Source organism: Opisthocomus hoazin, chromosome Z (assembly GCF_030867145.1).
Source record: "Opisthocomus hoazin isolate bOpiHoa1 chromosome Z, bOpiHoa1.hap1, whole genome shotgun sequence".
Taxonomy (NCBI): domain Eukaryota; kingdom Metazoa; phylum Chordata; class Aves; order Opisthocomiformes; family Opisthocomidae; genus Opisthocomus; species Opisthocomus hoazin.
This window is the reverse complement of record NC_134454.1, coordinates 41,425,716-41,438,485: the sequence shown is the minus strand read 5'-3', so window position 1 is coordinate 41,438,485 and position 12,770 is coordinate 41,425,716.

Sequence of the window (12,770 nt, the reverse complement as noted above, 5' to 3'; positions counted from 1 at the left end):
TCAAGGTTGCTAAATCCCGCTTTCCAAAATGCTAAGTCAAGTATTGAGTTATGTATGGTGCCTTCCACCTTAAACAGGAAGAAAAATAACTCTGGAAAATTCAGTTACCTTGGACACTGATGCAACAACAACTATTTCAAAATTTTCTTGTATCAACAATGGAGTTTCAGATTGGAGTCCTGTGGAAAGGAAAACAAATATTTCATGCTAACAAACCGTGAACTTTGTCTTCATCCATAGACGGTACAGTAATATGAAGTAGTTATCCACATAATAGCAATTTTTAGGCAAAATTTTGTAAATAAAGTGGAACTACAAGTATTTACAGATCAAAAGGATGCATGAGTGTGTCTGCGTATACAGAATTGTCTCTTATGAATACCTGACATTTTGTGTTGCTTTAACAAACTTAACTTCCTTCATAAGTGGACTGTTGTTTTGGAGTGTTATTCTCTCCCTATAATGAATCGCATATGAAGGATAGACACTAAACACTCTGCCAGTGGCCACACTTGGACTGTGAACTAAATATGGGTCTTCCAGGTCATATGTTAGTGCTGTTAGTTCTTAGCAACCATTCTCAATCTGCAGAGTATGGAATACCAGCCCTAGCGATCATCAAAATAATTTAAAAGAGATAAATGGCACATAAGAGAGAAGTGTGACTATACCAACAGTACTCATTACAGCATGCTATAACCACAAAGAACTCACAAACTAAAAAATTTGAAAAGTATCACCAATTGCCTCTTCTGGCAAACTTCTGCAAAAAATGCAGAGGTTTGTTAGTTCTTGTGAAATGTTCTAATTTTCACCAGTACACTCCTATTTGATCTCGGTATTGTAGCTTAATTTCATGTCTGTAAATACACCAGGAGTTATGGTGAAGTTAAAAAGTATATTCCACTATCATGTGATGTAAAATGTGACATATCAGTAAGCACATGATAATTATTCATTACTATCTTTCCATTTATCCTCTCTTCTTTTATTTTGACACTCTTCTGGAAGGCAATCCTGGCTTTCTGTCTATAGTGAATTACTTTTAGTGTCGGAACGAAGAAGGTAATCTGGAACCCAGTGGTGAAATTCTTCCCAAGGTCTCACTTTCTTTCTTGGGATACATTTAGGACTAAATATAGGAGCCAGGGAAAAGCAAATTCAACCAAATATTCCCTCCAAAAGAGTGTTCTGCCATTGCTGGACCAGTCAAGGAAATGAAATGTCAATAACAAAATAACAGGTAAACAAATCATGGAAGTAGAGATTATAACTGGAAACTGAACAGAAGATGGCACACAGTATTTGAAGCATACTCAAAACTTGCTACATTCCTAGAACATACCAAATTTTAAATGTTCTTCGGTTAAAAGACAAAAATTATCTTGATTTTAATATGTTATCTAGATTAGAATTTCAATTATTACAGTTATGATTTACTTTATTTCAGTATAATACATGAAACTTTATGTTCTCATATTAATTGCAAGCAATGGGATTTGGGGAGACAGGTGAAAGAGAAAAACTTCCGTGTGTAACAGACTGCTATATAAGAAAACTGATAGTTTTTGGTTTTGTTTTGTTGTTTTTTTTTTTTAATTTAGCACTCTCCTATGGGCAAAGGAAAAGGGCAAGAAAAAGCAAAAGCAAAAGCTAAAGCTAGACCAAAGCTAAAGGAAAGAAAAGAAAGACTAAAAAATCCCCAGCTTTTGTAGTCAGTTTACTCTATGATCTATGTGTCTAAAATAGCTCACACCTATCTTTTTAAAAGACTTGCTGAATCTTAAAAATATATTTTGAATTATAAGTGTTTGCTTCCCATGAAACCAACCTAACAGCAAGATAATTTTTCTTTTAGAAAAATAAGCAATTCATCTTTGTGAGCAGCTGCAGAACAGTGCTACACACTCAGGGGACTGCCTCCTGCCATCCCGAGGTGGGGCAGCTGCAGGAGCAGAACCACACCACTCGGAGAGAAAACCCCAGGTTGCTTTTGCTAAACAGGATGGGCACCGCAGGTGGGTTGTGGTTTCTGTTCTGCTACCCTTGCACTGTCTGTGCAGACACACTCGCACCAGCCACGGATCCTCTCCCATGGCTAGCTCACGACAGCACCACACGCAAACAGCACAGGACAGGCACCCACCTTGTCCAAGTTCAGGCTGGTGTATGGCTTCTGTGCACCTCCTTCACCTCGGGCTCTGCCTTCTGCTAGATGCTGAACATCGCTGGAGATGTTTCCCCTGGGGAGCTCTTGTTGTCATTATTTTCACTGTTTCTTGCTTTCTAACCAAAAGGGTCCGCACTAATCACCAATAGTCACCTAGCCCCAGGCCAATCTCTTTGACTTTCTCCGTACCTAAAGTCAGTTAGCAGTTGTTACCTAAGTTGCTACTGCGTTCTGGCCTCCTGCCCCTTACGTGTTAGAAAGATGTAAAGTTGCTAAAAATCGTTTGTGTTTCTCTGTTTCTTTCCCCGGCATTCCTAAACTTTAAAACAGGCTAAAACAGGGCAGGTAGGGTTTATGTCTTTCTTAGCAGTGCTTTCAGGTCAGTCTCCACCATGTCAAGTGTCTGTGTTTCTTTGTTTTTCCAGCATGTACAAGGATCACCTTATCATTGAGAGCTGGGCAAATATGTTTTAAGTCTGAGAGGTGCTTTTGGGTATGAGCTTTCAGCCCACAGTACTTAGGATGGTCTCAGATGACAATTTCATCCTTCTCCAGCCAGGCTAAATCCAGTAGCTGAAAATCATCTTTCTTTTCCATCACACCAGCCTGCTTATTGAGCTGTCATAGACTCTCTGACTAGTTTAATTTTGATTCCTGTATCCTAAGCAAATATTGCAACTACTTGACTGCTTTGAAAGACGACTTAGGCCCTAACATTAGGGAAGAAATCCCAACCTGGTATCATTTTGCTGCTTACTAGTGACATGTGACCACTTGCACTGACCATAGGGACCTCCAGTGCTGCAGTATGACGATCAGGTACATGGTTTCCAGCAGTGAATGTGCTCAGATTGCAACATCCAAGAGGTTTGTGTGTCATCTGCTACCAGGCTCAAAAATATGTCCTAATATTGAAAGGGATATGGTCTAAGCAATACACGGCACCTGTTGGTGGGTGCTTGGTTCCTGCACTGAGATTTCCAAGGGTGCTACGAAGAAAAACTGCAGAAAACCTTTAAAAAAGGAACCACTGTTTAGCTTTTATTTCAAGTAAATTAGTTTTAATACATACTTCTGTGAGAAAAATCTTCAGCCTGTGAGTTTCACTAGCTGGAAAGGTACCTCATTTTAGGTATTCGCATTGCTGCTGCTATTCATAAATCGCTTCATGTTCCTAGTACCTTTTGTTCCCATAAGGGCATAGTTCACAGTATCTTGTGCTTTCATTTGTTCTGAGATTTCAGGTGCCTGTAAGGAAACAACTGTTAAAGCAGTTGTAGAGCTTTCCACCTAAATCTTACCCCTCTTTCTGGCTGACCAACATATATTTATTGTTCTCTGTATGTATGACTTCTGAATAGACGAATCTCAACACACAGCTTAAAATACTATTAGCTGAAGCGCTGAATTCTAATTGCAGTACTTAAAACAGTCATAGCCAATTTGAATCCTATAATTTTACCTTAGTTAAGTCTTCTTAACTGAGAAGTATCAGTTTGCAAATGCTGATTAAATTCACTCAGCTGGTGTTGTCAATTATGTTTAAGTTTGTGAACTCCACTACTATTAATGAGCCAGACAAATACAAAAGTGGCTGTGTGCATAATGTGTTTCTTGTTCGAAGATTGTTACTATGTAATGCTGCAAATCTTATACATAAATCTTCGTGATTTTATTTTCCCAAGTTCACATGAATTCTAATGCTCATAAATAGTATTACAATGAGAGTACTGGAATCTCTAGATTGTTACAAAAGATGTGCAAAGCCTTTTCTTTTCTTGCCCATTAATGGGTCTGAGTCCTTCAGTCCAAAGCTAAGACAGCAAAACAGCTAAGCTAGCATACCTATTTAGTCTGTGTTTTTTCCCAAATCTGTGTATTCAAGTTCCAGCTAAGGCAAGCCGTGGTTTTGTTAAGATATGTACACATACGTTGCATGACCTTGATAGACTCCATCAACTTTTTTCCTAATGAGGCAGCTGGCATCTGTCAGGAACTATTGGATACTGGCAGTCTGACATCAACTTAATGATGATAAGATTTTTCATCCTGTGGGGTTAGTCTTCTGTAAAGATTTCTTACACACGTGAATACCTTGGCTCACCAGATGACTGACATTCTTCGTTCAACAACAGTTCTCAGCTGTTGCATGCCTATATACTATAAACTGAACAAGTAACCTGATGCAGGCAGCCCATTCCTGGTTCTCTCTTTGACCGCGGTTCCTTTTCGCTGTGAACCATGTTGGAGCCTGTAATGGTCAGCATTTTGTATGCTGGCTAGGAAATGGATATCACATGACTGCCAGGTTTTCTGTAGGCTAAATGGATGTTACTTCTATGCCTGATTACTCAGAATGTGCCCTCCACAGCAGTAACATAAATGCTCTTATTCTGACTGAATTTTCATTTCTAGACTTAAAATGCTTGATGCTAAAACAGCCTTTGTTCTTATGGATTTTGAAGCATGCAATAGCCCAACAAAAAATACCGTTCCACCTTTTGGTTGTTTAAATTAAAAAAATACATATAAAATTCATTCAGTAACTTGCAAAGCTCTTGAAAGAAATCTGGAGGTCATCAGTCATGCAAAAGGAATTTGTAAAATATATTTTTACTGTAACAAGAATGTCAAGTAAACTCGTATATCCAGACTCTAAAGTAATTTTAACTGTAGTTGCATTATATAATTTTAGTTGTTAAAATCACATAGTTGTGAAATCTATACACATGATAAAACAGTACTTATAACAATAGGTTGCACATAACTGAATAGAACAAGATCTGCACACACAGTATACAAACATGAAGTACATGGAACCAAATTTTAGTCTGCTTTTAGTATAAGTTACAGTTTAAACACAGATTTTTAATGGATATCATTTATACTTGTTCCAGCTGGAACCTCCTCTTCCTTTTATGACTATGGAAAAAGCTTCACAGAAGATCTGACTTTGTTTAAATATTACATTAGGAATTAATCTTCTCTCCAAAAAAGTATATTACGTAATACTTCTCAACTAGCTACACAGTATACCTATGGCATATTGTGCTACAGCATTCACTTTGTAGTTAACAGCAAACTAAGAATCTCAGATTTCCGTGGTGATACAGACCTATACATCAGACTACCCTTTACTCCTAGACGGCTACAGCTGAACCATCCATTCTGTATTTCCTGTACCAGGACCTGTTGTTATCTTTCTGTGGTGTTCAAATACTAAGGCAGGGAACTGCACTTTCCCCAGAGTGCCTGGCTACCTGTAATCGCTTCAGCCTTTGGAGGACTTCTGACAAGCTCCTTGCTGTGGACAGTTGCTTCTTTCTGTCCATGCAGTCTGTTCTAGGAGAGCAGCAAGCATCCACACAATCCAGGACAGGGAGACGGGAACACTCCTGGTCCCGCTACACCCTGGACCCATTTCTCCAGCTGCCATTTTCAGAGAATCTAGTAGCTATGAATAGCTTCATAGTGAGAGTTTCAGTCTCCTATTCTTGTAATTTAGAGAATATGGTCAAGCACTTTTTAAGAGCCAGAAGTTCAAGGAGTTCTATCCTACAGGGGGAATTTGCTGAGGAAGAACTTCCGATGGTGAGCAAGCTAGTCCTGACCTTCTAACTACAAAACGAAAGGTGAATTTCTAAGGAGTAGATGAGGTGAAATAAATTACAGTTCAATGACCTGCCCTGAAGTTTGGCTCATTCTGAGCATGACAGATTTCTAAGTCGTTAGAGATCCCACTGAGATCCACAAGTTGCTGGTTAGAAATGTACTTCGATTTGAAAACACAAAAAAATTTCCCAATATAAGAACTTCTCTTTTCTTTTTTGCTTCACTAGAAGAGATGAGATGTTGTCTGACAAAGTAAATTATTTCCATTTGCTGTGAAGAACTGAGACATTATTTCTATTTGCTATGAAGAACTGAGACATTAGTGGATGAAAGCAACAGGGTAGATTAAATAAATCTGAATTCTAATAGGGCAGTTTTCTTCTATTAAAAAAAACCAAGTATTAGAGCACTAGCATGACAAAATCTGACCCTTATCTATATTCATTTTATATAATGCCCAAGAATACCCATTTCATTGATTTCTTTTCCCAGCCTTTACACATGAAAATCCTGTAGTACAAGTACAATGGCCTACAATGCCTCGTACTTTCCTCTTCTCTGTGTGTTGCACTGCAGCATTGGGCTTAGCAACTCTGTAGTCCATCCTTTCCTTCTTGGATTCTCACAGCAGATTAATCATTATCCAGCTCCAATTTCCAGTTAAACTTACTCTTCCTCTCGGGATGACATAACGCCCAAGGTTCAATTACAGAGCTCTCTCCCTACATCAAGCTCTCTTCAAAAGTTTTCTCCTCTAACAGAAGATAACAAACTCCTTGGTTACACACAATCAGATCAATCTGCCTGCAGCTTTTTCTTCATTTCCTGCTAGTTTCCAGCTTTCTGGCTGCCACATCTATCTTCCTCAGGCTGGATATAGCAGGGTCTGCCCTTCTGACAGATTCAGCACATTGCTTGTCCAGTTCCCCAGGTCACTCTGGTCCTGCCTAGTAATTGTGCTTGCAATAGAGATAAGCGAGAAAAAATAGATTGCAAAGTAAAAAGTGAACATTATGAAACACAAGTAATGACTGCTACTTAAACCTTGGTTTGAAATAGAGCTTTGGTCAATGCCACTGGCTATCAAGAGAGAACATTAAGCTGCAGAACTATATAGTCAGTAGACAACAGAAGAGTCGGGTTCTGAAAATTACTGTAAATTTCCCCTCTGAACAAAGTCAAATCTCAAACCTAACAACTAAAAAGCATATATTAGAGATATCAAATAGGAGACAAATGTACAACTGGCCTTATAATCACAAAACTTTATATAAAAGAAATATGAAAGGCTATGAAAAAAAACAGCTAAAGTGGGAAACAATATGCATTCTTGTGATATAAATAAAGCTTTTTAAATGAAATTTCACCAAAAGCAGGATTAGGACTACAGCTAATTAGCATTTTATTTAAGTAGTTTAGGGTATAAAGCTTCGCACAAATGAAATATATGAGCAGCTGCAAATGAAAACAAATAAAAAACAAGCAGTCTATGAAGATTAAAAGCAGTGTTGCTACAGTCTGCAATTCAATAACTCTAGTGAGCAAATGCATAAATATAAATGTGTTCTAATTAAGGCAGCAAGGCTACAGTGAAAAGATGAGCCTGTTTTCTAGTTCGTACAGAGGAAGTTCATCATTCAGCCAGGAGTCCCCTCCACAACTGCCCGAGCATCTCGTTCCTAAGCATGAAATTGCAACAGTGGATGCATTCACCAGAACAACCAAGAAAGTCATATAGCAGTTTAAGCTTTGTGTTCCCACATCTCGAAGCCAAACTAAGGGGAAAGAAGAGTACAAAATTTACTGCAGCTCATTTTTCCATCATGGGTTGAACTGTCTGGAAATTGTCCCACAGAATAGTTTGCCATCAAAGAATGCGATTTCTAAAGAATGAAACATTTTTCAGGAAAACATAAGTTTCATCCAAAGGCACAGTGAATAATTACTGGAATATTTACCTTTCACAGTAGCATAGTCACTTCAAAATAAAAGGAAATCAGAACATACTTCTGCTGCCTTTACCAGAGGTAAATATTTGACCTCTAAGAAAAGGAACATTTAGGTAGGGTCAAAAATTGGTTTTGGTATGCTTTTTTTCGTACTGGAAGTCACAAACTTTCCATTCCTAGTGAAGTAATTACTGAGTATGTTTCTTTCCAAATAGCAGAAATCACTCTGCGAGGTTGCAGTATGGATTTGTTAAAAAATTGGGCAACACAATGCAAATTTTATAAACAAGGGTGTATTTGTCACAGAGCAGGGACATAGTAGGCATTTTCTAAAAGTTCTTGTGCAATGGTTCTTGTGAACTACAACAACAAACTTGTTGTCAAAAATTATTTGAGTTCTGCCACTGAGTACAGGAAACCACTGGAAGGAGAGTGGGAAATTATGTTACTTGAGGTTGTGCTAATGCTGATATTAAGCCCTCACCACACCTACCTGGTTGTATCTGGGAACGCAAGAAAACATAGGAGAAGAAGTAGAGTTTCCTCCAGGCCAGCAGAAAGTTGACTGAGACGGGAAATACATCGATATCAAGGCAAAAATCATCTGCTCTGCACTTCTAAGGGAGAGAGGACCTCAGGGATAGTAATCTTCCCCTTTCAAAGGAGAGGATAATGTATACCAACAAACAGTGCACTGGAAAATCTGGAAAAAGACTATACCTGACTTAATGGTGTTCTACACTGATTTTCTTCTCTACTAACTATGTTTATCCATCTCCTCTCCCTGTGGTGAGTTCAAGAGAAACTAACACAAAAGAGAAATGGAGACTAAAATGTCCTGTGAGGAACTACCAGAAGACAATGGTAAAGCAACAAAGTTGAACAGCAAAGATGTTGATTCTTTATAAGAAGGTAAATGATCGATTTGTATGCAAGACAACAGTGAAGCTTTTAATTGTGACGAATGAATGTAAATCATAGAATCATAGAATCATAGGTTGGAAAAGACCTCTAAGATCGTCAAGTCCAACTGTCTATCCAACACCACCGTGCCTACTAAACCATATACTGAAGTACCACATCTACAGGATTTTTGAACACGTCCAGGGATGGTGACTCCACCGCCTCCCTGGGCAGCTGGCCGTGCCTACTAAACCATATACTGAAGTACCACATCTACAGGATTTTTGAACACGTCCAGGGATGGTGACTCCACCGCCTCCCTGGGCAGCTGGTTCCAATGCCTTGACGTGTGGAGAGAAACTTCACAACTCATGGAGAGTTATAAAGCAGGTATATTTATTGCGGCACCAGGTGCAAGGGCATTTGCTCCTCCTAACTTGCACACCAAGTCACAAAGCATGCACCTATTTAATACAAAGCTTATCTAAGTAGGCTGGATTATTGTAATTATTTCTAGGAATTTATTATCATATTCCACCCCCTTTAGCGCTTGCGCAGTGTCATCTGGTGGTCGTCTGTGGGGGTCTTCTGGGTGAAGGCTCGTAGTCTTCCTCGCTGTATGCTTTCACTTTTGCCTCAAAAATTCCTTAGTTGTCTGTGTTGGCTGAGTCCCGAACCATAGAACCAGCTTCAGGCTAGAGAGCTGCTTCTTGCAGACAACAAGGTTCTGGTTATCAGTGCTTATCAGTCCTTGTTTCTCTTCATTTGTCTCGCAAGCAGTCCTTGTTAGCTACATTTGAGCTCACAACAGTCCATGTTAGCAACATCTGAGCTCACAGCACTCCTTGTTAGCAAGCTTACAAAGAACAGAACTAAACTAAGCGTCAGTGGTTAACTCTTACCTTAACGTAGCTGCAAAGCTATATAAAAAATTAAGCTAAAGCTATAAGAAAATCAAACTAAATGTCATTTTCCCACATCAGCCTGACCACTCTTTCAGTAAAGAAATTTTTAGTAATATCTAATCTAAACCTCCCCTGACGCAACCTGAGGCCATTGCTTCTCATCCTATTGCTACTTAGTTGGGAGAAGAGACCAACACCCACGTCACTACAACCTCCTTTCAGGTAGTCATAGAGAGCAATAAGGTCCCCCCTCAGCCTCCTCCAGACTGGACAGCCTCAGCTCCCTCAGCTGCTTCTCGTAAGACTTGTTCTCTAGACCCCTCACCAGCCTTGTTGCCCTTCTCTGGACACGCTCCAGCACCTCAATGTCCTTCTTGTAGTGAGGGGCCCAAAATGGAACACAGTACTCCAGCTGCGGCCTCACCAGCGCCAAGTACAGGGGCACGATCACCTCCCTGCTCCTGCTGGCCACAGCAGGAGCTGTGGAAGTCATACCTCTGTGCATAAGACAGCTTCTGATGTCATTTAGGGTCTCTCCAGTTTTTCAGGTAGCAGCCGAGAGACAGGGTTAGAGCAGGGGACTATTTCAGGTCTGCAGCTGCTACCTGAGTCCCTAGGGACAGCCCAAACTGAAAAGGCTACCCAGTCAGGAAGATACAAGTGGTTACAGATATGCTTTTTGCAAAGTCGAAAAATTAGCAGGATAGGACCCTAAAACTACTTACACCTCAATCAGGTGCAACCTAAACAGCCTCCTAAGAGAGGCTCCTCATTCCCCTGCCTAAATGGAGGCTTGTCCCATGGAGGCATTTGCATTCTCACTACTCTTCTCAGGCTCCTTCAGCAGTCAGTGGAGATCTAGCAAAGCTGATCAACAGGGGCTGGGACACCCTCTTCTTAAAAGTGCACAAGTAAAATAGATCAGCAAAACTGATCTCTCTTCTTCCTGGAAATTAAAAAGCAAGCAATTCTGCAATAGCAAGTCTGTTTGTGAACAACTACACAGCACAATTGACTTACAGTCCAGCTGATGCTTTGAGTTCAATAAAAGGCCGGTTTGCTTTACAAAAGTACCTTAATTTTTGTATCTACTGTAGCAGAGATCACACAGCCACATATCTCAAAGAGGCTGCCTACATTTTCCCCCATCCGACCTGTCTTTCCTGCTGCAGGGCAGACTTCGTTGTTAGCAGCCCTGTACAGGGTGCATTATACTACTGTGGCCCTTCTGTATGCTAGAAAGCAAGGGTGAGTATTTCACCCATCTGTGTTTCTTAGAACTGCTGGTCATTGTCTTTAGACCCTTTTTATTTTCAAAGATGGAAAAGAGAAATTATGTTTGATGCTTTCTCTGCTGATAGGCACATGCGTTATGCATAGATGTATCTCAATATATCTTTGTTCTTGTTGTAGCATTTTTTGGCTAAAACTAGTAAATGGCACAGGTACGTATGCAAATGCAGAAGAAAATGTCCATGAACTTCTTATAATCTGATTTCCAAGGTAAAATATTTGAAATGTACAATAAGAAAAAAAAAAGGAAAATAGACAAGATATAAAAAACAATGCAACACTAGAAATTAAAATTTTAGATCTTGATGTATTTCGTGACGAGCAGACTAGAGTCACACTTCAGTTGCTCTTGTACTGCCATGCATATGCATACACACAATCAGAAGTACGTGTACAAAAATACATATGGGTGCTTTCTCTTCAACTACTTGGTATGAATGATACTGTTTTGTATTCAGTTTTACAGAAATTATTTTCAGCAGAAGTGAATATGGCCAGTCAAGAAAACAAGTTCCTATCTTCATGTTTACTACCCTCTCACTCATTTCAACCTCTAAGTACGGGGGAGGAGGTAATTATGAAATGTCTGCCAAGCTCAGAAATCTCAACATACATACAGGTTTTTTGCTATGAACATCAAATATAATAAGAGTCAGTCAGTTTTCAAAGGTCATATGGATATCTTTTCACCTGTCAACTTTTAGAAATCTTCTATGGCATTTGTTGCTGAGATGTTTGAATATTTTCCTTTTAGTCAGTTATGGAAAGAGAGTGACAGATCTCCGTGACTTTTTTGTGTACGTTCTGTATTAGCATTTTTACTGCACAACATGATGAGTATTTCAATCGTGTTTTGTTTATGTCAGTCTCTTGTAAACAACTTTCTGCTCTACAAGCAGTAAATTAATTATTATTAATAGATTTATATGAATCTATATAGAGACATATTTTATTTGTATATAAATACATAAATGGCTGTGTGCATGTTTACACACACACACCTCCACACACAACAGAAAGTTAAGACAAAATTCTTAAAAAGTGTTAATGGAAACCTAGAAGATGGTGCCTTTACTAATAACATGATTTTAACACATACATGTCTAGGTCTCATTGGAAAATAGAAGGATTGTATTAGGAAAGATAGAGGATTATCTCCTCATTAAAAATCATGTATTTAGTAATAACTGGAGAGGCTTCTAAGTTCTGTACAATTGTATTTCAGACCAAATATACCAAATGAAACTTTTTACCTTCTTTAAATGAATTGATGAAGGCTTTTTATCCATGAGTTAGAAGCACTTAATATGATAATGGTTAATGACATTAATGTGCACAGGGATGAAAACTCCTCTGAGTTCCAGGCATTCGTGAATTCTAGTACAACCACTGTAAACCCCATCTTAGAAGAGGCAAATCTTCTTCCTAGGTAAAATACATGAATCTCAAGAAATTCCAAATGAATTTTGTTCTCCTTTGACTAGGAAACAACTCTGTGTATAACAGCTCAGATAAAATAACATTTTTAAAACTTACGACCTCACTTCTATGTAACTCAGATTTCCTCTCTGTTATCTCAACATTCCTTCTTTCTTAAATACTTATGATAACAAACCTCTCCTGAAGTATCGAATAATGTTTATCTGAAGACAAAATTCCACAATGTAAATTCTAATATCCTTTCATGTTAACAGTCGTGCTTTGTATAAATTATATCAATATTATTTCATTGAACACTTTATCAGTTTAGAGGATATATTATCATCTGAGCTTATGTTTATATTAAGTCAGGAGTCCATTGGTATCTGAGAAGTTCAAGCGTATGCTTACATCAGACAGGCAACAGTAAATGTTCTAGTGTGTAGAGAAGTCAATTCCATCATGACAGGTTAAAAGACAACATTTAGGAATAAATTATTTTTAATATATGCATACAAA